The sequence below is a fragment of the Camelus ferus genome, chromosome 12 (genome assembly GCF_009834535.1).
Source record: "Camelus ferus isolate YT-003-E chromosome 12, BCGSAC_Cfer_1.0, whole genome shotgun sequence".
NCBI classification, from domain to species: Eukaryota; Metazoa; Chordata; class Mammalia; order Artiodactyla; family Camelidae; genus Camelus; species Camelus ferus.
In genome coordinates this window covers 20,687,407-20,712,905 of record NC_045707.1, presented here as the reverse complement: position 1 = coordinate 20,712,905, position 25,499 = coordinate 20,687,407, and the positions used below count along the sequence as shown (strand labels likewise).

General features: G+C 43.6%; 1 protein-coding gene across 2 annotated transcripts in view; it reads left to right on the top strand.

Moving 5' to 3' along the window:
* Positions 1-25,499, top strand: part of LOC102508382 (17-beta-hydroxysteroid dehydrogenase type 6) — a 146,799-nt gene that overhangs the window by 92,808 nt on the left and 28,492 nt on the right. The window lies entirely within an intron of this gene.

Below are 25,499 nucleotides of genomic sequence, written 5' to 3'. Positions count from 1 at the left end.
GTATATTCGTTTTATGTGCCTATATATTTTTGCTGCTGGGGTACAAAGTTAGTTTGAAGATCTGCCCTAGTGAATAAAAATACCTGCTGTGTCTAGAACTGAATACGTGGTTTCTCTGATGTTGTTCAGACTTACAGCGCAACCAGGGATGTCTCCAGTTTGGAGCTGATGCCCGCCATTGTGTGTGTGTTTCCTGCAGAGTTTATGGGAAGACACAGAGACCAGGCAAATTCAATTTAGTTATTTAGTTAGCAAATTCAATTTCTTGATTAACTTTGAAGTCATTGTAGGGTGATTGAGAAGGGCCTGGATTCCTGCCCCAAAGGAGCTTAAAATGTCATTGTCACTGCAGAGAAAGACATAACTAAGCGCAAGTATGGGGTAATAAAGATGTGAGGGAGTCTGTGAGGGGGGTTAGGGAAGGTAAATATATTGAGGGTTCTGGGTTAGAAACCAGATTTTGGACCTCAGTCTGGTTACACTGCTGTGTGTTATTTTCTTAGCCTACAAAACAGCTAATAATGCCTCCCTACATACCTCAAAATCACTGTGAAGTTAAAAATAATTAAAAGTTGAGAACATAAGTATACAAATAATAGGAACTATATTTTAGCTTAGAAATCTACATTCTTTTAAAAGTTTTAATTTGAATTTTCCTTTCTCTTTTCCCCCTGCAAATGGAAATGATGGTGGTTGGATCTGTGCTTTAAATCCTGGATTACTCAGTTAGAATTTAAGCAGAATCTTTCATACTGAGCTATACATAAGATGGCGTTTAAAGTGGGGAAGAGTCTTTTCTGCCTGTGGGTCAAGGATTTTTTTTGATTTCTTTGGAAAATTGTCATTTCTTTTACTTCTTTAAAGATTCAGAAAAACTCTCCCATGCAGAATGTAAATTAATTCATAACTCTCCTTGTAAAAAGAAGATGGCAAATGGGAATATTGAATAAGCAGGGGTTTACTGACCTCTCGTGGCCAGACATAAAAACTACTACTTTTAGTATGCTGCATATAATGACAATATAAAGCTGTCTCTAAACGCAGCCCAAGTATATACTGTTGTAAAGCATTCAAGAATCATTGGCCAAGAAAAGGAGACCACAAGATGTCAACTAGTCAATCGTCCTTTTCCCAAGCAGAATCAGCCTTGGCTAGGTTCTGTTAAATCAATGGTAATTCATTTAAAAATGCTTCATTGTGTAAGTCAGAGTGATGTCAAAGTGTGTGCCAGTTTAACCTACATCACGAGAGTGATTAGAACATTGGAAGTATTTTAATCAGAAGTCCACACTCCATGAGTGGTTAATTAGCATTTGAAAGACTATGCAGGAATCCACATTAGAAAAATGACTGACTAGAGCATTTCAAATGCTACTATCTAAATCTGCATTAGAGTTTGTTAATTAGCAAAAGAAACATATGAAATAATGTTTCTTTGGAGAACTGGTGGTGTATGAGATACGTGGTTAGCTAGAAGATACTGTACAGGAATCTTAGCTTCTGCATGAACAGGGTATAAGAATCTGGCAAAAAATGTTTGTATGTGGAGCAGAATTTGGTCCAAATTTTGTCTTCACCCTGGTATGCCTGGTGGCGAGGTCATGAAGGAGGAGACGTAGAGCTCTCACTTCTACTCTTTGAAGGCATCACAACATCGAAGGAAAACTGACAATTGTGAAATGGCTACATTGCCTGATATCAATTTTATTCTTAAAACTTAAAAGAAATTATTCCAAAAGCGGCTTTAGTAATTTCTTTCCATATGTTTTATACCATATTTCATCAAGATATTCCTTCTAGTTTTTACCCCAAATCTCATCTGTTATAATTTACACGTGGTTCCACAGAATATACAGATAAAAGAAATGAATTAGCCCCAACCAAGATATTTTTCTGGCAGAGTTAGCTTTCAAAAAAAGTCCATGGTTAAAGACACTGGATTTAGGGAGAGGTTAGAAGGTGGCCCTGTTCTCTGCGTGCTGGAGCTAGCTGGGGGTTGCTCGGACATCTTAGCAGGCACCGTTGGTAGCCTAAAATGTAGTCATCCTTTTTCTGTGCGCAAGAAGCTTGTGCTATGTTAACGCCACTAATCTGTCAATTTACTAGAAGGGGAATTGGCAATAATGAAGTTGAGATGGTGATGTTATTTTTTTTTAATGTTTTGTTTCATGTAAGTAAGTATATACTTTAAAAATGGATTGCACCATACCTCTAAAAATGGATTTGTACTGCTTTGAAATCTGCATTCAGAACTCAAAAGTTAGCCTTAAGGCCGCGTAAGATCTGGCCTCAGGGAATCTCTGGACCTCACCTCCTGTCCTTTCCCCTCATTCGCTCTTGTCTGACTGCACCAGCCTCCCTGCTCATCACACTCCCGCCCAGAGCCGTGCTGTCCCCATTGCCTTGGAATATTCTTCCACCTCTGACAACTCTCCTTTCTCCATCAGATCTCTGCTCAAATGTCACTCAGATGGGAGTCCCATGTGACTTTCTTTCTCTAAAACATTAGCCTCCATCACACTCCAGCCTCCTTATCTGCTTCATTTTTCCCACAGGACTTAGCCTGCATGTATCTACTTGCCTGTTTACGTCTCTTACTAGAAAGTAAGCACCAAGAAGGCAGAGAATTTGTGCCTAGTTTAGAGAGAGTGATCAGCGAAGAGTTACTGGCTGAATAAATGACTCTTCCCATGTCCGTGACCACATGTCTATCTTACTATTAAGTTTCTAAAGTTGTAGAATAAAACACAAATGCCCAAAATTGCACAGAATACATTTGTAGCTTAATTAATTATTATAAAGTAAGCACCTTTGTAATCACCGTTTCAGGTCAGGACATCACTCTCCCAGACATTCATTCAGTAAATCCATGTGCCTCATTCTGCTCATACCCCTGGCCTCCCCATGAAAGCATCCGCTATGCTGATTTTTATAGTAATCACATCTTTGTGTTTCTATAGAGTTTTAGTATCCAAGTGTGCATCCCTAGTGTCTTAGTTTAGTCTTGCCCAGATTTTGGGTTTGTCTTCTAATTTTCTCCACGTCCTTGCCAGCACATGTTATTTCTTGCCTTTTGATAATAACGGTTCTAACAAGAATGAGCTGATGTCTTATTGTGGTTTTGATTGACATTTCCCTAATCGTGATGTTGAACATCTGTTCACATGCCTGTTGGTCATCGCTATGTCTTTGGAAAAGAATGTCTATTCAGATACTTTGCCCATTTTTAACTGGGTTATTTGTTCTTTTACTGTTGTTGTTGAGTTGTATGAGTTTCTTCATATATTTTGGATATTAACTCCTTATTGGTTACACGATTTGCAAATATCTTCTCCCATTTAGTAGGTTGTCCTTTCAATGTTAAGGTTTCGTTTGCTGTGCAGTGGCTTTTTGGTTGACATAGTCCCATTTGTTTATTTTTGCTTTTGTTTCCTTTGCCTGAGGAGACATATCCAGGAGAATATTGCTAAGACTGATGTCAAGTGATGCACTGCCTATGTTTTCTTGTAGGAGTTTTATGGTTTCAGATCTTCAAGTCTAATCCATTTTGAGTTGAATTTAATCCATTTTTGTATATGTTATGAGATAGGTGCTCTGGTTTCATTTTTGGGAGTGTGGCTGTCTCATTTTCCCAACATCATTTATTAAAGAGACTATTCTTTCTCCATCATCTGTTCTTTGTTCCTTTGTTGTAAATTAATTGTCCATGTATTGCATGGGTTTATTTCTGGGCTTTCAATTCTGTTCTGTTGATTTGTGTGTCTGTTTTTCTGCCAACACCACGCTGTTCTGATTACAGTCACTTTGGTGTAATCTGGAATCAGGGAATGTGATAATTCCAGCTTTGTCCTTTTGTCTCTGAATTTCTTTGGCTATTTGGAGTCTTTTGTGGTTCCATATAAACTTTAGATTTTTTGATTCTATTTCTGAGAAAAATGTCAGTGGGAATTTTGGTAGGGATTGAAATGATTTTTAAAATTTTATTTCTGCTAGCTCGTTGTTAGTGTATAGAAACACAACAGATTTTTGTATGTGATTTTGTACCCTGAAACTTTACTATATTTGATTATTATTTCTAATAGCTTTTTGGTGGCGTCTTAGGGTTTCCTATATACAAAATCATGTCCTCTGCAAACTGTGATAGTTTGATGTGTTCCTTTCCAATGTGGATGTCTTCCACTTCCTTTTCTTGCCTGATTCCTCTGGCCAGGACTTCCAGTGCTGTGTGGAATAAGAGAGATGAGAGTCTTGTTCCTTATTTTAGAGAGAGAGCTTTCAGTTTTTCACTGTTGAGTATGATATTAGATGTGATTTTTGTCATAAATGGTCTTTATTATGTTGAGATACATTTCTTCTGTACCCATCTTATTGAAAGTTTTTATTATAAGGGGGTGTTGAATCTTGTCATGTTTTTTATGCATCTATTGAGGTGATCATATGATTTTGATACTTCTTTTTGTTAATGTAATGCATCACACTGATTTGCAGGTGTTGAACCATTTTTGTACCCCTGGAATAAATCCTACATGATGATGGTATATAATCCTTTTAATTTATTGTTCTATTCGCTTTGCTGATATTTTATTGAGAATTTTTCTATCTTTGTTCATCAGAGATATTGGCCTATAATTTTTGTTGTATGTATTGTTTGGTCTGGCTTTGGTATCAGGGTAATTTTGGCCTCTTAAAATATGTTAGGTAGCATTCCTTCTTCTTCGGTTTTTTATAAGAGTTTGAGAAGGATAGGTATTAAATCTTTGTTCTGTAGAAATCACCTGCAAAGTCAGCTGGTCCTGGACTTTAGTTTACTGGGAGGTTCAATCTCCTCACCACGGGCTGGTCTGTTCAGATTTTCTCTTTCTTCCTGATTCAGCCTTGGAAGGTTATATGGTTCTAAGAATTTGTCCATTTCTTCTGGGTTGTTCAATTTGTTAGCATAGAGCTGCTAATAATACTCTACTATAGTCCTTTGTATTTCTGTAATATCCCTTGTTAGTTCTCCTTTTTTGTTTCTGATTTTATTAGAGCCTTTTCTCTTTTTTTATTAGTGAATTTAGTTAAAAGTTTGTCAATTTATCTTTTCAAAAAAGCAGCTTTTTGTTTTATTGATTTTTTTCCTGTTGTCTTTCTAGTCTCTATTTCATTTATTTTCTGATCTTTATTATTTCCTTTCTTCTACTGGCCTTGAGTTTTATTTGCTTTTCTTTTTCTAGTTCCTTTAGGTGTAAGGTTAGATTTTTCTTCCTCTGAATTAAACATATCTTAATTCTGTGCTCTTCAGGGTCATATTCTGATTTTCAGGTACATGAGCCCTATGGTTTAAGGATATAGGAGATTTGTTTAGGCCAATCAAAGGAGACTACTGGTTTTCTGACCATGTTTTAAAATAAAAATGAAGAATCTCCAAGCTCTTCAAGACAGTTGTTGTATCACCCACTCCCACTTGGACTACCAAGCAATCTTGTGAAGCTCTGCCTGCCACAGGTGCTCCATTCTAAGAAATCGCAGGTGATAATTTAAGCAGTCATTTTGCTAATGCATAAACTGCAAATGCCTCATTTTTCATAGTCTTTAGATAACCCCTGTCTTCAGATAACCAGTTCCACATTTCTGTCCTTGAAAGTCTAGTCCCCGCAACTGCTTGGAGTATCTGTGCCAGTCCAGCTTTAGTGCAGGAAATAGTCACCAATCTACGTATTTTAAGTGGAAAGAGATATAACACAGGGAATAAAATCCTTGAAAGGGCTAATGGAATGGAAATCAGGAGGGACCAATAGAATGATTGAGTTTAAGGTCACAATATGATACAGTCCTCTTTGCCTCTGGGTTCTGGCAGTGACCCCCTCTTCATGTACTTCAGGCCTTGAGAGGTAACTGCCACTGTCACAAGCTTCAGAGTACTGTTTACCCCTTTTAGCAGTCTCTTTATTAAAACTTTTCTCAGACTTTCCCTAGCTAGATGTTTCTTACTGATTTACAAATCTAATCTTTTAGGTATTTTAATATGCCAAATTCTCTTCAATACTGCAAATGATTTAGATGTAACTATACCAAGACCAAACCACTGATTACAAATTTTTATTCTTGAACCTAACACAAAAAAATTTTAATATTCTACCTGGAGGTAAAATATACTTACTCATGAAGACTGCTCCTAATGGCTGCCTAGGTGGTTCCCTGATCAACTCTGGGGGCAACATTCATATCAACTACTATGTAAGAGGCAGACTCCAGAGTGGGCGGTGCACACCCAGTAAAGTTGCATATGGTGGCCTTTATTCCAAGAGCATGGAGCTTATCCTTTCAAGCAAATTGAGGCAAAAATTCCCAGCACGCTGAGTCTGCTGATTGGCTGGAGAATTTTGTCTTGGTCTAAGATTTGATTCTCTCCTTGCTACTGACCAGTATGAGATTTTTTTCTTTTCAATTCCATGCCCTGCAGACAATGTGTTCTCACAGTACAATGTCCCAGATTCACTCTGAACATTATCTAATTCTGTCTGATTTGAGTCTGAAAATCCCATCCCAGGTTACTTCGCCAGCTGATTGAATTTAATCTATTTATTGCCTGTTTACTCTCAGTTCTTCCTGTCTGGCCAGGCCATAGCCTTAAAGCTATCAAATGTCCTCAGATTGGATCCTGAATCTCTCTCTCGTCTTTCTCAGCAACACAGCAGGAGAGTGATTATGAATGAGGGGATGGTGACACAAAACGAGACTGAAGATGTAGGCAGAGGTCAGTCATAAGGAAACAAGCCTTTGAAAAGTGTTTTTTTTCCCCACAAGGAAATCTATATTTTATTTTATTTTTCAGTTTTATTGAGGTGTAACTGACAAAATTGTGGAAGAAAAAAGGTAAAATAAAAGGTTAAAAAATTATCCACTTACGCTACATTCACTGAAAGAATACTAGTTGAAGGCTTTGCTTACACTAGATAATTCTAAGTGCTGAGTGAAGAGGTGAACTCAAGTCCCTACTCTCAAAGTCCCTGCTCTCAGTGGAAGTAAATTCAGAATGCTGAGATGAAATGGCCAGTGCTGCCTTCAGAAAGAAAGAAACAGATAAAATTTGGGGTTTGGTTTTATTTATTTATTTTTTTAGACGTGTTACATTGATCCTGCTTTGTCCATTATTTTGTTGAACTTTGTCTAAGTGCTCTATTGGCCAGTAGTTCATAAGTTTGCTAGTTGATTTCCATAAAATGTTTATATTTATATATCCAGAAATATTGACTGATAAAATATTCTTCTTTTACCTGGTCTTTCTTGAACTTTATTAACATCAGAAGCCCCCTAAATATTACTCACCAGGTAAAGAAACATGTCAGAAGGAGAGGCTTTTATTAAATGTGTGTAAAATAACTTTATAACCCAAAACATGTTACAGAAATTTCCTTCTTCTTGCAGTTTTACAGTTGTAATTTTAAAATATTCAATATAAGCCTCTTCAGAGATTTTGGGACAGAAAGCTAAATTCTATGGAGAAGTATGCCTTCCTTAAAAATCTATTTAGGTTGAAATCACGGCGTATTGTGTTTAAAACAAGGAAAATAATCTTGACAGTAGAAATAGGGTGTTCTTCTTGTTCTAAAATACATTCACTTAAGTTTCGGAAAACAGGTCATAGTTTCATTGAATACATCCAAGTTCTAAAATTCCCTCATTTAGAAAGATGTGAATTTTGCAAATAGGAGGTGAAAGTTGGATTGTTTTAGAACAAACAAAATAAATCCACGACCCCATCTGAAGGTCTTTGTGGGACAGGCCACCTTTGGGACTCTTAATGTAAGTAACAGTGCCATATTGTTGAGTATTGCTGATAATATTAATTGTTGACTATTAAACTGGTAATAACAACTGGGCAGGGAGGGATTCATTCTGCTCAGGCAAATCCCAATGCTAAATAAATATTTATTGAATGCTCAGGCATTTGGACAGAATCTTGAGCTACAACAATAAAAAGACTCAAAAGCTCTTAATTCAGAGATTTCCTTCTTCAGTATCTGTCTGGGAAACACACATGGGTCCTGATGTGCTATATGGTACACACAGCTAAGAGCACGCAACCAGCATCCCCCAGCTCCTGCCTGTCTTTGGAACATCGCTCACTTTTTCATGTTGGCACAGCCCTCTTGTTTAGCATTGCTGAGAAACGGCGTAGTCACAGATTTTTTAATACTTTGGATAACTGATGTTTGGTCACGGTATCAGCCAGTGTTCATTCAAGCAAATAGAAGTTGCTGTTTGTGTAAGAATATAGGGAATTAGAGGTTCCCTGCTTGTCAGATGGGATCAAGGGCAGGTCGAGAAGCCCACTGCCAATAATCTCAGCCAGCACCACGGAAGTGGGTGGTCCTCGAGGGCAGGAGAGGCCCTGCTGGGTGCTTCTCATCTGCTGTCTGCTCAGCATCTGCCTGCAACTGCCAGTAGAGCGTAACAGCCTCTTCTCTCCTTTGGAATCTCCCCCAAGTGCCCCGCCCCAATTCTCATGCCCCACCCCACCCCCCACGCTCAACACCCTTTTACAAAAGAGGCTTGACAAAGTTCACTATGAGTTCAACTTTCTTTGTCATCCAGCCGACTATAGGATCACATTTTGGTTCTGATTTTCAAATATCTCAACCCTGTAGCTACAGGAAATAGAAGATTCTTTCAGGACAGTCGTAAAGGCTCTTTGGTTCTCTGACTTCTTGAGAATTTAGAAGCTTGTCTTCTATAAGCTACCATGTTACGTACTCAACTCCATAGTCCTCGTCAGATTTCCTACTAGAACATTCTATTGCAATAGTCCTGGTAGTCTTTCAACACTTAGTTTTCTCTAGACACTTAATTCCAGGCAACTAGGAGTGGAAATTTAAGGAATTATTTTGCCACTCCATGCTAGGCACCAAGAACTCTTACTTCTTACTAGCAAAGAGGTTATTATTTCCTTTAACTTCATTCAGATCTTGGAACACATCCCAGATTCCCTTCTTTGAGCTTCTGTTCTACTGAAACTGTGCCAATACTAAATGTTCTAAGAGCCAGAGTTTGGTCATTAAAGCAGAATTCATTTTGTATGTTTCAAGCATGAAGGGTTTTAAAAGAGGAAATTAAAGACCTACACGTCATCTGAAAGGCTAGGGGGTCAGAATCAGAAAAGCCATTTCTGAGAGCCCCATCCTGAAACACTGAAGTGGCTGATCTCAAGACCTCACTAAGACACCCCTGTGAATCCTGTGTCTGCTGACTCCCTGTGTGAGGGGTTGGCAGACTATGGCGATGGGGAAAACATGGTTTTGTACAGTGTGTGAGCTAAGAATAGATTTATTCTTTTAAGTGGTCAAAGGAAAAAAACCCACAGCAGAATATTTTGTGTCATGTGATGATTACACAGAATTCAATTTCAATGTCTATAAATACAGGTTTATTGGAACATAGCTGCACTCACTTGTCTATATATTGTTTATGACTACTTTTGCATTGCAATGGCAGCATTTAGTACTTATGACAGAAAATGTATGGCCTGCAAAGATGAAAGTATTTACTATGCAGCCCTTCACAGTGTAAGTTTGTTGATCCCTGGTCTGTGCGTCTGATTGCAAGGACTTCTGCCAAATACTGGCTCCCTTTCTCTCATGCTCTCCGAGTTGAATGAAAGTGTCTCGCACTGGCAAACCCTCATAATCATACGGGGAAAATAATTTTGAGAAATACCACTCTCGGGTTCTCCTCTGGATTGCAGAAAAGCGGTAGTACTGAGTTGTCATCAAACAGTTGAGAATAGTGATGATATGGCTGGTGAGCCCCAAGACCACTTTTAGGTTAAATAATTAGCAAGAAGGACTCACAGAACTCAGAAGGGCTGTCATACTCACTCTTATGGTTTGTTACAGCAAAGGGATACCGAGGAAAAGCAGCAAAAGAGAAAGGCTCACAACGCAGAGTCCAGGAGAGGCCAGACACGAGTGTCTAAATGGCCTCTCCTAAGCAGAGTCCCACAGACAGCATTTAATTCTCTCTGCAGTGACATGTCTCAGCACACATGGAGTACCTTCTGCCAGGGAAGCCCAACCAAACCTGGTGTCCGTTCCATGACTTTTATTGGAGGTTGGTCACACTGGCCTGGCTGATGGCCCACATGGGTGACCTTATTTTCTCGGTCTCCAGCCCCATCAGAGGTCAAGCGGACACCACATGGCACACGGCCCCGCTATGAGTAACATTGTTAGCATTAACTGTCTGGAGTGGCCCAAGGCCCCAGACAAACAGATACGCTTGTTGGGCTGGATATTCCAGAGTTGTAGAGAGTATCTTTTAGGAATCAGACAAGGAAACTTTTCTCTGGAATGTGCAGGATTTGGACAACCCAGGCCTGCAGAGATAATCCTTTATTCCACCCCTAGACTCCCTGAAATTTGGATCTCTAGGAACCTCAGAGATTATCCAATTAAATCTCTTTTTTGTGGATGAAAAAATAGGGGCTTTGGAATCAGAGATGTGGGTTTAAATCCCAATTTCACTACTTACAGGCTGTGTGGCCTTGGAAAAGTTATTTAACTTCTTTAGGCCCATTTTTCCCCTTGCAGATTCATAGTTAATAGGATTACAGTAAGGGCTAAGTGGCACGAACTTGTAAAACTTCTTAAGTCAGATCAGTGGTTGAAACATGGTAGGTACAGTGATCACCGGCATCATGGCAGCAAGACACACTCTTTTTGTCTCTCTGATTCAGTCCTCAGCTGTTAAACATCCATAACTCAACTAAGGTTCCTCAACCAAGGTGCTCCAGCCACCAGGACGCCAGACAGACCCACACAGCTGTACTGCCGAAGATAGGTGGGCTGGAGCACTAGAGGAGGCAGAACTGGGGGAACAGTGGAGGCAGCGTCTGTAGTCCTGGCCTCCACCCGTGGAGCCAGAGGACTACTAGCCACAGAGGAGTAGGCACTTGTGGCTTTGACCTCCTGGCCACAGTAGCACACGTGGCCACAGGGAACCAGGCAGTCATAGGGGCCGGGCTCACAACCCTGGTTCCTGCCCGAGACTCCAGCATCCCTGGCCATGGCAGCAGCGCCTGTGATCCTGACAACCCCAGATATAGAGGAGACACCCCTGACCCCGGTTCCTTCCCCACTCCCCTCGCCCATCTCCCTCACAAGCCCATCACAGTGGCCGTGCCCCCAACCCCGGGGACCTTGGGTGTAGTGGAGGTGCCTGACAACCTGGTATCTCTGGAGGTGATGCCAGTGACAGCAACAGCAGTCCTGGAAGCATAAGCAGTGACAGTGAGGGCGACAGGAAGTATTACCATCATCATCATCATCACTGACAGCTGTAGCTGCAGCAGAAATCATAGTAACACCAAACTCGTCAAGCTCCACTTACAGCGCACTGCCTTCCACCTCTGCCAGGGCCCTTGTGTGGCCCTGCCTCCCGGGGCTCTTACAGCTTCTGGAAGGAAATACTGTGGTAAAGGAAGATACGCGTGGAATCGTTGTTTGAGATTTTTCTCTGGAATTTAAGATTAGTTTTCCTCTTAGTCTTATCTTTTTTTTTTTTTAACATTTTTTATTGATTTATAATCATTTTACAATGTTGTGTCAAATTCCAGTGTTCAGCAGTGTGTCAGAAGGAATGGCCAAATTGCTTAGTTAGTGAAGAAAACAAATGTAGTGGGGGAGAGGAGGCGTCTGTTCATGGAGGACAGCACTCGTGTGATGAGCAGCAGCTGCAGCTTTCTGAATATTATTATGAGACACAGCATGTATGTTATTTCACATCCACACAAGCACTCTGACAGGTGGCTCTCCCGAGAGGAAATCACGTGGCTTGGAGGCGGCGGGCTGGGTTTGGCTCCCAGGTTGTCCCTGCTCTTCCTCGCTGCACAAGAGGGCACACGTGGAAGAAAGAATGTGCTACGTACAAGGGAAGGCAGAGGTCCGCAGGGCATGTGTATGTTGCGTTTGTTTATTCCAGAGAGGAGCAAATGGACGCCTTTGAAAATGGAATAAATGAAATCAAAATTATGCATCTTCTACTAGGAAGGAAAATGCTTTCAGATAAATTAAAAGGATGCAATCTTTGTTTATCTGAATTTATCCAGGTTCAGTATAGTACATCTTATATGCCCTGAAATGTTTAAAATGTCTTTGTGGGGGTCAGTGAGGGGCCATTTACAAGGTCATTAGCTGGATTTATTAAACGAAAGACAAAGGTCTCAAGTCAGATTATTGTTTGCTAAATATTCTGAACTTTCTCACCATGGTCCAAAGAGACAAAAACTGTTAAGTGTATACATTTTTATGTGTTTATAAACACAAATCTTAATTTATTTGCATTCATGGATGTCACATTTTGTAAAACGTAGCTTAAATAATAGTTAAAATGTCAGAAAATATGACTAGACTGGAAGGGAGAAATATTTCATCAGATGGACCTATTGTCAATCATTTCAGGTTTCTAACTACTCAAACTGAGTTCTCTGGGATTTCTCTTCAATTTTTCCTTTCTTGCCTTGGATTATGTCCCCCTCCCCTCACCCCACGAACTGTGATATCTTGGTTTAACTTCTGATGGCTGGGAGACTTGTTCTAACTGGTATCTTCCTACGGCAGTCGTTTCTGAGACGCTTAAATTAAATAAAAACATATCTGACAGTTTCTAAATCTAGACACATTATGCTGTATTCTTCCACAGGTCACAAAGTTAGTCACCAGCAAAATGGAATTATAACTGTGGCAGGGGTGTGTAGGAGAGCTATCATGAACTTGTCTCCACGGAAAACTAGTTCTGCATCTAATTTCTGTCACAGAAAATGTCCCAAGCACCGCTCAAAGGCCAAATCATCATTTTAGGCAGCCGCCTGTAATTGGCTTGCATAATTGGTCAATATATTTAGTTACCTGAGAGTACATTTTGCAGCTAAATTATGTTGAAAAATCTCATCCGGAAGTTACATTGGTTAAAATCTGACATTTCAAGCATACATTACTGTGTTTTAAGGGCTGTAGTGAGAAACTGACACTTTCAAAACTTCACACTAAAGGAATTATTTTTGAGCTTTGATAGTTTAATTGTGGGAGCGAGCAGCACCAGCACCACTTTCTGGAGAAAGCTGGGCCCTGCGCGTGGGGACTCTTTGTGGCTCTCTGTAAAGGGCATAAGTCCCGGTGAGGCGTTCTGGTTTTCCTAGGACAATACCTTTGTTATCTTTTTTGCAGCTGCTCATTAAATCTTTTTTTTTTAAATTGACATATAGTCAGTTTACAATGTGTCAATTTCTCGTGTACAGCATAATAGTTCAGTCATACGTATACATACACATATTTGTTTTCATGTTCTTTTTCATTATAGGTTACCACAAGCTATTGGATATAGTTCCCAGGCTATACAGTAGGACCTTGTTGTTTATCTGTTTTGTATATAGTAGTTAGTGTCTGCAAATCTCGAGCTCCCAACCTCTCCCTTCCCACCGCCTTCCCCCATTGGTAACTATGAGTTTGTTGTCTATGCCTGTGAGTCTGTTTCTGTTCTGTAAATAAGTTCACTTGTCTTTATTTTAGATTATGATACAGGTGATATGGTATTTTTCTTTTTCTGGCTTACTTCACCTAGAATAATGATCCCAGGTCCATCCCGGTTGCTGCCAGTGGCATTAGTTTATTCTTTTTTATGGCTGAGTCATGAAATCTTATTGAACAATTCTTGCCAAGAGTAATGACTGCAAACTCCTGATGACCTACTCTAAGGGTGTCATGACACCACATGCCCATTGACTCCCCCAGGGTTCTGAATGTGATGCTGAGTCAAGCCAGAGGGCCCACGTGGTGCTGGCCCGTGCAGGACTGTGCTCTCTTAGGTGCTGTGCTCTTGCAGCTCGTTGGGCTGTTAAACTGCACGGGCTGGCCACTGCTGGGTTTACAACTCACTAGCAAGGCTCCGTCTCTCCATCTTGCATAAACCCCATTTTGCCACTCTGGCTTTGATGCCAGTAGCAGAAACCAGGGGGTTTTGCCTACGATCTCAGTCGGGGTGGCTGCCTCTGGCTGTAGTGTACCATGGGGGTGGGGGCTGGTGACCGTGGGATGTTTGTGGAACAGTGGTCCATCACTTTCTGAGTACCCACTCCTAGGTCTTCCCTCCTGGTTGTCGCCTGGGTTTCTGAATATCTCCTCCCACGTTCCTCCTCGTGGTCTCCTTCCACAGTCCTCATTGCTCAGGGCTGCCGTCCTATCCCACAGAACAACACTCTTCCATTTACAGTAACGGAATCCTGACCCCAGGTTCTTCTTTCTCAGGTTACTCATGGCTCTTAACAGTGTCTTTATTCACTCTCACTGCGACTGACTTCTGCAGAGGGAAGGCTGAGCACTGTCACAGGGCAGGAGAGGGGGAGGAAGTGGTGGAGGCTCCAACTCCGTTCAAAGTAACTACAGTTAGACACACTTCACCATCAATCTCAAACATTCATTATGTGTAGATGCAGCTGCAGTATTCACTTCAACTTGAGCTGAACCAAGCCCAGTTTGGTCTAGATTCAATTCCAGTCCAAGGCAAAGATTACGCTTTCATACTTTTCTTTGTATCCCAAATCTCAGCTCTACATCTCTTGAAACCAGTTGTTCGATTGCCCTAGGAATTTCTCCAAGAAGACTGCCATAAAGAAAACTGTAAAACTTTCCTTAGGGATATAAACAAGAAACTGAATAAATGGAGAGACGTATTGTGTTTATGGGAAGGAAGACAATAGCATAAAGATGCCAGTTCTCCCCAACTTGAATTATAGATTCACACAAGTGCAGTCAAAATCATGGAAATTGCTAAGCTGTTTTCACAATTTATATGGAAGACAAAAGGGTGAAAAATGGCCCAGATATTTCTGAAGTACCAGGTATCAGAACTCAGTGTGAAGCTATGATTAAGACAGTGAGATAGCAACACAGGGTTGGACACAGGGTAGATATTTACATAGGATTAAACTACCAGGCCATGTCTCAGGGAAGATGGGGGCAAGTATACCAGTTTATCGAGGGCAGCGCCCCTTTCCCCGCTGCTGCCCCAGGTTCCCGGGACACTTGTTTCCAGGTGAGTTGGCTCCTGGGAGGCGGGCACAGTGCTGTCAGGGGACAGTGGCGCCAGGGGATGGGGGTTTCCCCCCGGGGAGCAGGTGGATGTGCTCCCACCTCCCCTGTGGCCTGTTTCTATTTTGTAGGTGAGTTCATAGTGTCCTTTCGTTTTTTAAGTTTCCACATATGAGTGATAAATGGTATTTTTCTTTCTTCTTCTGGCTTACTTCACTTAAAATGTGTTCTGATGTGTGCAGAAGGGACAGTGGTATTTTTTGGTGACTAGTTAGACTCAATTGCGTGAGTAAGACGTTTTGTCAACTCTGTGAAACTCAGTGCTGTTTCGTCACATTGTGACCAACCTCAGGTTTATGTCAGACCCTGCTGCGAGGAGCGCCCGGCCAGGTGGGCCGTGTTGCCCCCTCTGGATCAGAGGACACTGACTCGGTCACTCTCTGGTCTCGCAGCTGGTCGAGGACGTGAGAGGGGACTCTGCTGGGGTGGCTCCTGGGAGATGGATCCAACCCCACCTGAGCTGCCGCCCCGCAGTCCCTCAGTGCCCTACTGATCACCGATTCTCAGCTCTGCCTCTTGGAAGCGGCCACTTCCCTCCACATCCGCCAACACCCTCTTGTCTTCCAGTTCCCACCTGAAAGCTGCTCTGCCTTGCTCTGTCCACCCGCCGCTCCTCCAACTTAGATCAGCCAGAGCAAGTCCGCCTCCAGTCCTGTAGGGCTTCTGTGGCTCTGAGCGCACGGCCAGCTGTCTGCGCCCCCTCTCCCTGTGCCCCCACCCAGCAGCAGAGAGTAGAGCTCCTGCCTCTGGTCCCTCCCCCGTGATCGATCATCCGAGGCCTGCCCCATGCAGGACCCTGGGGTGGAGGGGCACTGCCGCCGTGGCTGGAGGTCAGAGCCAGAACGTCAGGTGGAAACCTAAGTTTTGCAACCAACTGGCTGTCTCAGGCCGGAAGCAGTCTTTGGAGAAACACCAGGAGCAGACCCTCCACCTGGTTTCTTTCCATCCAAAGGCACCCCGCTCGGCGCTGGCACCAGGAGGTCGGGCAGGGTGTCGTGGTGCTGGCTGTCCATAGTTCAGAGCCACAGAGGCACCTGCCCGGTGGACACTAGCCTGCTGAAGGGTGTGAGGGCTCTGTGTGATGTGGTCCCCAGGGCCCCATCCCTCGTGGACACTTGTTTTGCATTCCAACACTATTTATTTACAATTCACATACATGGGAAGCTCCCCTTCCATGCCCCCCTCCCCACTCTCCCTCCACCCCACCCCTCTACCTGAGTGCACCCCCAGCTGCCAATAAAGGAGTTGCAAAGATGCCTCACTTAGGGAACAACCTAAAGACGACCCTCTCTAACTCAAGGACCTCAGCCTCCTGCTGGCACCACTCCTCCTGCTTGTGCAAGGCCTCCACCTCCCCCTCCAACTGATGGTACCTCTCCTGCAGCCCCTGGAACTCAGCCACGGAGTCCTCTGTGCTCAGGGCCGGGCGTTCCCCTGTGATGTGCCCACACCTCTACCCCCGTCATGACCCGGGGCTCCTGTTCCGCTGGTACCTTCTCCTCCATAAGATGACTCTCAAGAGGAAAAGAACTCCGCAGCTGATGTACAAACAGGATGTCTGGTGGAATGTGGTCCCAGGTCAGGGGCCCGCCAGCACCTTGGCCCAGTGACCCATCAGGAGGAGGATCACGCTCTGACGGGTCTCAGGCACCGAAATGCTGACATTTGAGTGCCTGCCCTTGCCAAAGGCTGCCATCGCCTCCTTGGACAACCACTGACGCCACTGCTCCGGCCACAGCAGCGGCAGATGGAGTCTGGCTTGGGCTGGTGGCCTCAAGATCGTTCAAATCTGGGTCAGGGTCAGGACGCCCTTCGGGTCCAAGTCACTCTTGCTGCTTCATTTCCTGGCCTCCCATCTGGCTCTTTAGGGAAGGCTGGGCTGGTGGTACTGGTTCTTCCCTTCCTGGTGTTTGGGGCTGGGAGTCAGGGAAGGAGCCAGGGCCAAGGTTGACAAGAGGCGATCTGAGGTTTCCGGGCCCCTCTCCTCACCCACTGCAGCCTCTGGGTTCAGATGCTCGGAGGGCAGCACAGGGACAGTACGCATGAGGATTGGCAGAATGTCGTCTTCTTACAAGTAGCAGCCTCTTCCTGCCAGCTGACCTGGGCTGGGCAAAGGTGCCGACAGCCACAGGCAGAAGAGGCCTTGGGGTGCAGCCATGGGAAGCTTGGGGCCAGATACCCACCGGGCAGTTCGAGGGGGTCCTGGGGAGTGTGGTATGGGGGTCAGCGGCTGCCCTCTCATTGATTTTGTGTCGGGGGCGCTTGGCTGGCAGGTTAGAAGGTGGGTTGGGATGCCAGAGGCCTGGGAGGGGCACTTCTGGGATGGGCAGGAGTCCGCTGTGCTCTTGTTCTCAGAGCCCGATCCCCCGCTGCAGGGCTGGAAGCAGAAGGAGAGGAGCCAGGCCAGCCAATGCAGGTGCGGGAGGCACCGGGTGCGGGTGTGCGGACTTGCTGGCCTGCAGAGGGGCCTGAAGGTGGATGCTGGCATTAAAGTGGAGTACACGGTGTGGGTGAGGGACCCAAGGCAAGAGGAATGGGCATGGAGTGTGTCAGAAGTGGGAGCAGAGAAGGTGGTAGAGAATGCGGCCGCAACCAGCAAGAGAACCGGAAAGGCCATCTCTGCTATGGCTCACCTCTGCAGCGGCGCCGGCTTTTATAACCACCCATGGTGCGTCACAATGCCTCCCTGTGACCCCTGCGGCCTCTCTGGCCAATTGCCAGGCTGCTCTCAGCAGGCCACGCCTCTGGCCAATTGCCAGGAGGCTGTCACCGTGTCCCTCTGTAACAGAAAAGAACAAATCTGACTCCATATTGGATCTGTTCCTGTGGCTTTCACCACTGTGCCCTGTTTTCCAGGCTTAGTCTTGCTAGCTCTGCACCTTTTGTAAAACAATGTTGCCTTTAGCCTGAAATGTACAGGAGAGCCTATTCTCGGGGCTCTGACCTTTAAGGATGTTAGCACTTCTGCACTTACATAGAGATGGCAGGTTGCAAAATAGAAAACAACCTTGGTTTTGTTGGAGGATTACAGGGACACCAAGGCCTGACCCACATGGACGGCTGCAGGAACAGACTTCCTGCAGCGAGAACTTTGCAACAACCACACCGCCTCCCCTGTTTTTCTGTATAAGAGGAGACTGTATTCTGACTGGAGTAGGATGGTTCTCCAAGACATTAGTCTGCCATCCTCTCAGTTGGCCAGCTTTCAGAATAAAGTCACTATTCTTTGCCCCAACACGTCGTCTCCTGGTTTATTGGCCTGTCGTGCGGCGAGCAGAACGAGTTTGGACTCCGTAACAAGTAGGATTTCCAGTCACTGAAGAGGAACAGACTTCAGGGGCGGGAAAGCAAAGGCGAGATTTACCTTGGACGAGCGAGGTTTGAGATGCTATTACACATCTGAATAGAGCTGTCAAATGCACAGTTGGAGATATGGCTCTGGAGTTCAAGAACGAAGTTAGAAGGACAAAGATGGTAACTTGGAGGCTCCTGAATGTCCCTTCTACCACAGAGGCACTGAGTACACAGCTATTTATGGAGCAATTGCCTCTGAGAGAAACCCAGAGCCTGGCTGATTCCTACACATCGGGTAACAGAAAACACCCACATCAGAAGGGGTAGGAAAGGCACATCCTCCTCATAAACCCCACCCCCAGCGCAGTGCCCTGCAATTGAAGGGACCCCCCAACTCCCAGCTTCTCCCTGTGGAGCGAGTGGTCTAAACTGAACAACTAGCACCACCACCCCCCCGGCAACGCTTCCGTCCAAGGGATGAGCTCCAGGTCACTGCGCTCTGAAAGTCAGCAGGGCCTGTGTCCACCAGTCCCACAGGAATGCGGCCAACAGGGAACCAGTGGGAGCACCAGCACCCCCTGGGCTACTCCCCGAGGCCCCAGCTCAGAGGTTGCAGGTAGAAATGCCATCTTCCCGCTTCCACTTGCCTGGAAGGGGTTTGGTTGCAGACTTTGCAAAGGGCCGCCTGGGGCCCAGCATCTAGTTAGCACACACCCAGGTGCCAGCTGTGACCCTCCCCAGAGCCCCGCCTTCTCCCTCTGGCTCACTCCAGCAGTAAAACCAAGCGTCTCCCTGGAAGGAGCTTGTCCACACACCTAGTGCCCCAGCTTTTACAGCTGCCATTCGAGAGATGGCCCCCAGTCACCCAGGTTTGGTAGCCTGTAGGACTTCCACTCCCGAGTGCCACAGGACTAAAAGAAAGGTGTGCTTTTTAAATGGACACAGGGATACCCGCCTCAGCTATACCCCACAGCTCAGCACGGGGTGAGCAAGTCAAAACACTCATGTCCCAGTTTCTCCAAAGAAAGGGCTTCATTACACACTTTCTCAGTCCTGCCTGAGGGTCCAACTTCCAATCGACCCACATTTAGGCGCTGCCTGAGAGTTTCCCCTTTGGAAAACTGATGGGTCTTGGGAGCCACTAAAAACAAAGAGAGCAGTTTGGACAATCGCAGAGGTTTAAGACAGACAACCAGGAGCTGAGGGCTGGCTGACTGCCAGGGTTCCACTCCTCCAGGAGACCATTCCACCCAGACTGGGAGGTGGTGATTTTATCTAATGTGCAGAAACCAATACAGAGAGTCAAGGAAAATGAAGAAACAGGGGAATAGATTCCAAACAAAAGAAGCAGCTAAATCTTCAGAAACTCACCAGAATGAAATAGAAATGATTTACCTGAGAGAGAGTTTAAAATAACAGTCATAAAGATGCTCACTGATTCAGGAGAGCAATGTATGAACAAAGTAAAAACTTCAACAAGAGATTAAAAATATTGAAAAGTACAAAACAGCAATCATAGAACTGAAAAATAGAATAAAAATAATTGAATGAAAAATTCAGTCGAGAGGTTCAATAATAGACTAGATTGAGCAAAAGGAATGATCAACAAACTTGCAAACAGGGCAGTAGAATTTATTCAAGCAGAGAACAAGAAGGAAAAAGAATGAAGAGTGAAGATACTAGGGGGCCTTTCAGGAACCACCAAGCAGGTGAACATGTACATTATAGAGGTCCCAGAGGAGAAGAGAGAGGAGAAGAGGCAGAACGCCTATTCGAAGAAATAATGGCTGAAAACCTCCCTAAACTGAGGAGAGAAACAGACGTCCTGACCCAGGAAGCCCAGAACTCCAAATAAGGCAGTCACAAACCACATGACCCCACTTATACAGAGCGTCCAGAAGAGGTGCATCCACAAACAGAAAGTGTGCTCCCGGTTTCCAGGCTCCATCATCCAACAGTGCAGCCAGGAGCTCGCTGGGCAACATGAACTGACTCCCGCTGTCAGCAGGAGGTCTGAGTCAAGCACACACAGCCACAGATGGCCAAGGGGGTGCTGAGTCGAAGGCACTAAAATGGTCTGAAACGGGAGTCAGCGGCAGAGGTCAGGAGACAGCATATTCATTTCTTCCTCTTCTTCCCGCCGCTCATCCTGGGCTATCCGGGTACAGAAGAAAAGGCCTACAGAGGAAGGCAGACAGACGCACGGCCTTGACACCAGGAGACAACGCCCCTGCACCCAAACTCTGGGGACTGAGCCCCAGCCAGGCAGCAGTGAAAGAAATCCTGATGCAAAGACGAGCAAGCTGTGGGGACATCCACCTCCATCCCTACCCCCCAGCAAAATCCAATACACATGAGGAAATCGAATACAAAGAAAAAACAACCAACAAAATAATCAGAACAAAAAGTCACTCCAGAATTAATTTTATACAATTAAAACTTTCAAGTAAATATATTTAGATAATAGCAAAGAAATAAATAAAGAAATAAAGATGCATTTGAGAAGAACATGACATTATGAAACAAAAACCTATTACAGTAAGAACAGATATATGAAAAGCCATTTAGACATCTTGGAGAGACAAACACAGTCGTTACAATAGAAAGGGAAAGAGATGAGATTAAGCAGTAGTTTACACAAAATCAGAAAGGGGCTTAGTTAGTTAACTGGAAGGAGGCTGAAAAATTCATCTTGAATACAACTGAGAGAAACAGAGGTAAAATGTGAAAGAACAAGTAAGATACCTGAAGGGACAGATTAAGAGGCTCCAACATCTCTCTAGAAAAAAACCCAGGAGATGACCGTGAAAGTAGCCACAGAGAAATACTGCCTGAAAAAATACAGCTAAACATTGTCTAGAACATTTCTAAAGGAAATACACATTCTCAAAATAGCACAGAATGGGAGGGTACAGCTCAGTGGCAGAGTCCATGCTTAACATGCACGACTTCATGGGTTCAATCTCCAATATCTCCGTTAAGTAAAAAGTAAATAAATAAACCTAATTAGCTCCACTTCCCTCCCCCCCCAAAAAAGTACACAGCACAATGAATAAAAATGGAGCCTCTCGTACACACAAATTTCTGCGAAATTTCAGAACAATGGGGACAGAGAGGATATCCTAAAGTCAGCCAGAGACAAGAAACAAGGGCAAGAAACCATAAATTCCTACACTGCAACACGAGAATCCAAAAGACAAATGAGCAACATCTTCAAAATTCTGTAGGAAAACAGTTGCCAACTTGGAAGTTTATAACCAAATTATCACTAAGGTAAGAGAATAAAGTTGTCTTCGAATACATAATCTCTCACACAAAAAAAAAAATACACCTTCCACACAACCGTTTTTAGGATTTTTCCATCCTAAAGAGAGAGGAAACCAAGAAAGAGGAGGCTGCCTGCGAGGAGGATTCCTGGGTTACAGGAAAGGGGTCAGTGACGGGGAGACAGTCTGATCCAGACGCCATCCAGCCCACACAGTCCGGCCCAAGACAACGGCCATGTCCACGACCGCCTAGAAGGCGTCAGTGACAGAATCAACATGCCTGTGATTTCATGTCTCAATGAAGAATTTTTATGTCGTGTACATGCTTCAGGGCCAAACATCTGTACAAACCCATCCAAAATCTAGGGGGGGGGGTGAATCAGATCCGTTATTTTTTTTAAATTTACGTTTCACAGTAGTCTTTCCTTGATCATTAAAAGGATTCAGGAATATTTGGGACAAAGAGAATTAAATCCTTAAAATAATTAGGCTGCAATTTTTAATTTCACGGTAATTAACGTGACTAACATTAAGTAGATATTCAGGCCAACTGACGTACATACCGTGTGCGGTGCCTGTGCTAAGTCTGAACGGAGAACGCTGCTACTGAAGGATCCCTACAAGTCAGAATGCACAGGGTAAGAAGTTTCCCGAGAAGAGTGAAAAATGGAAATACTTCATATTTTAGTATAGTATGACGATGAGTGACATTCCTTTGTTTTTAAATGTAACTTTTCTCTATAAGTAGAAATCATGAGAGGAAAAAGTCAGGCTGGAAATCTGCGCGACATCTCTGGCTTTTCCCTCTCCCCTCATTCATCTCGTATGAACACACCCTCGGGAGCCGGCCACTTGAACGTAAAAAGGCTGAATAGCCACCTCACTCCTAACACCACAACAATTCCAAATAGACGGCATTTTTAAGTATGCAAAAATGAAACTGTAAAATGAAGGAAGAAAACACAGGGCAATTTTCTATACTCTTTGGTTGAAGCAGGACTTTCAAAACATGATATGAAACCCACAAGTCACAAGGAAAGGTGACTATATACATTTTAAAACAGCTGGATGGCAAAACATATAATTAAGTTTAATGATTATTTGAGAAAATACCTGCAACAAAACTGATAGATTATTAGTTCCTGAGACACAACAGTTCTTCAAAATCACTGAGAAAAACACCAGCAGCCAGAGTAAGAGGTGGACAAAAGATGGGCAAGGTAAGTGACGGAGGAAATGGAAGCCGATAACACAAACCACACATGACTCTCCCCAAATAAAAAAAAAAAGCAATTAAAACAAGATACCATGGTAACCTGACAAAACTGGTTATAAACAGTGCTGGTCAGTGTGAGGAAGCCAGTCTCTGCACACCCTGCTTGTGAGAAAGCTGATTACAGTTACTTGGCAAAGAATGTAAAAATTTTGTCTTCACCTACCATTTGAAAGAGCAACTGCAACTTCAAATTTATTCTGCAGAGAAAGTGTCACGAACGTGAACGGAGATGCACAGGGATGTTTACCCCAGCACTGCTCGTCCATCTAAACCTGCACACCTAAATTTCCATCCAGGGCCCTGGTCAGAGGTCACCGCTGGCAGCACTGGAATACTGTGCAGCCGCCAGGGAGAACGAAGGACCTCGCCCTGCGTACACGGTGAAGGGAAAGAAGAAAGGCCCAGAACAGCATGCATGGCGCACTCCTTTTTCTAAAGTATGTTCATGTCCATCACACACCTGAACTCTCCGTGACTGTCTATGACCGTGTGGCATGTGTAGAGGACACACAGGACAGTGACCAATCTCTTAACAGTGTCTTCCTCAGGGAAGTGGATTTTCAGAAGAATGAAAGTGACCAGCTTTACTTTTTACTCTTATCTCTCTAGTATATTTTTAAAGAACAAATATTACATTAAAGTAACCTAAAATTAATTTTTAAATTACTTAAAAAAACCCCAAACTTCTGAGTTCAGTTCGGTAGGTATTTACTGAGGACTACACAAATGTTTAACTTCCTTTCCATATTCCTGTAAGGCATTTTAAGTAGAAGAATGAAACACAATTCTCTGCTTCTGAGCTCATGCGGTGGTAGGGATATACTTTTAGACAAATACCTACAAGGAAATGCACCCGTCTTCTAACAGCATGTGCACTGAGAGAGCAATGAATTCCACCAGGGAGGGGTCAGGAAAAGGGCAAAAAGAGAATGACGATCACACTCAGGTGCGTCTCAATGCAGGCAGTCTACCCACAATAACATGTATGACCGAAACACTGCACTGTATGCCAGAAACTGACACAACATTGTACACCGACTATACTTCAATGAAAATACTTTTTTAAAATAGAGCAAGGCATGTACTGGACCCCATTTGTGACTGTGTCTCGGTGTATGCACTTACACATGCAGTACGAACAAGGAAGTCTGGGAGGACCCCAAACCAAAATCAGTGGGAGATCGCTTTCCACCCCTGAACCTCTGAATAATTTTACAATTTAAGTCTCCAAAAAGACACATCTTATAAAAAAAAGAAAACCTTATAAAAAGAAAATCTTACCAACTTTGGGGTTAGATAGAAGTAGGTTCAAATACAAAACTGTGACTTGGGGCAAGCTACTTCACCTTGGATTTCTTATCTGATAAGTAGAGAAACCACAGTCTGCTAATTCAGGGGGGTTACAGAATTAAATGGGACAACAAGTACGCCACTCCCAGCACAGCACTCCCTCCCTTCCCTATGTAGAAGCATGAAATCAAAATTAAGAGTGGGTGGTAATGAGAAATACAACAGGAATTCAGAGAAGAAAAAGATCACAGAAGATCAGAGGACCTATGAGAAATGTAAAGAAAAGGCTAAGACCGAAGTTGAGCTTTAAAAAAAAAAAAAAAGGCAGAATATTAGTAACAGAGAGTTGGGCTGGGTGGGAGGTATTACCAAAATAAAATAAATAATAGGAACACATACACAGGAAGAAGAACGAGAGTGCCGACCACAAAATGCATGCATGATCAACATCCTTTACATCAATGAAAAAGGTGCACGTTAGGGAACAGGAAACAACCAGGCTGTGTAGATAGAATGGGCGCATATTTTAGAGATCCCTGAAATCAAAATGAAGATTAGATCTGATGCAGTTGCCAGTGTGAGGCTTCCAGGGCTGGAGTTACCTGGCAAAGCCACATTTCAGGAAGATACGGTCTAGCAGCAGCAGTAAGCCAGACTGACAGGGTACAGAGTAATCAATCAGTTACAAAGAATAATTAAGTCACCTACTTAAATATGTATTTACACACGTTCATACACACTAGGACACAACAACTATTACACACATAACAATACTATCACAGACAGGGCATGAGATGGGAACTGAACCAAAGAGGGCGGTAACTAGAATAGAAATATGACTGCGATACTGGAATATGCCACCAAATGACCACGCCTAGTCCTCACAGCTAGCACTTGTAGGTACAAATAAACACATATAAAAACAAACAAATGATTAATTACTTCTCAACAACTCCTACATGCTGACTCACCTAATCCTCTTGAAGCAAAACGCCTTTCTGGGCGTTGATTTGTCTAAACAGGTCCCCCCCTTCACAGGAATGTGTTTGGGTTTGATTCTTTTTATTTAAATCGTTTATTGGATTTTTCTTTCAAACACCAAAAAATGTTTTTGTCCTTGCAACAACCCAATAACACAAGCATACAAAGGTTCTTAGGCCCACAGTCTGTCTCCAGAATTCACCCCGTGCTCACTCCTCCCCGAAAGCCACTGTTAACCGTTTTAGGCAAATAGTCTACACTTTCCTCTAA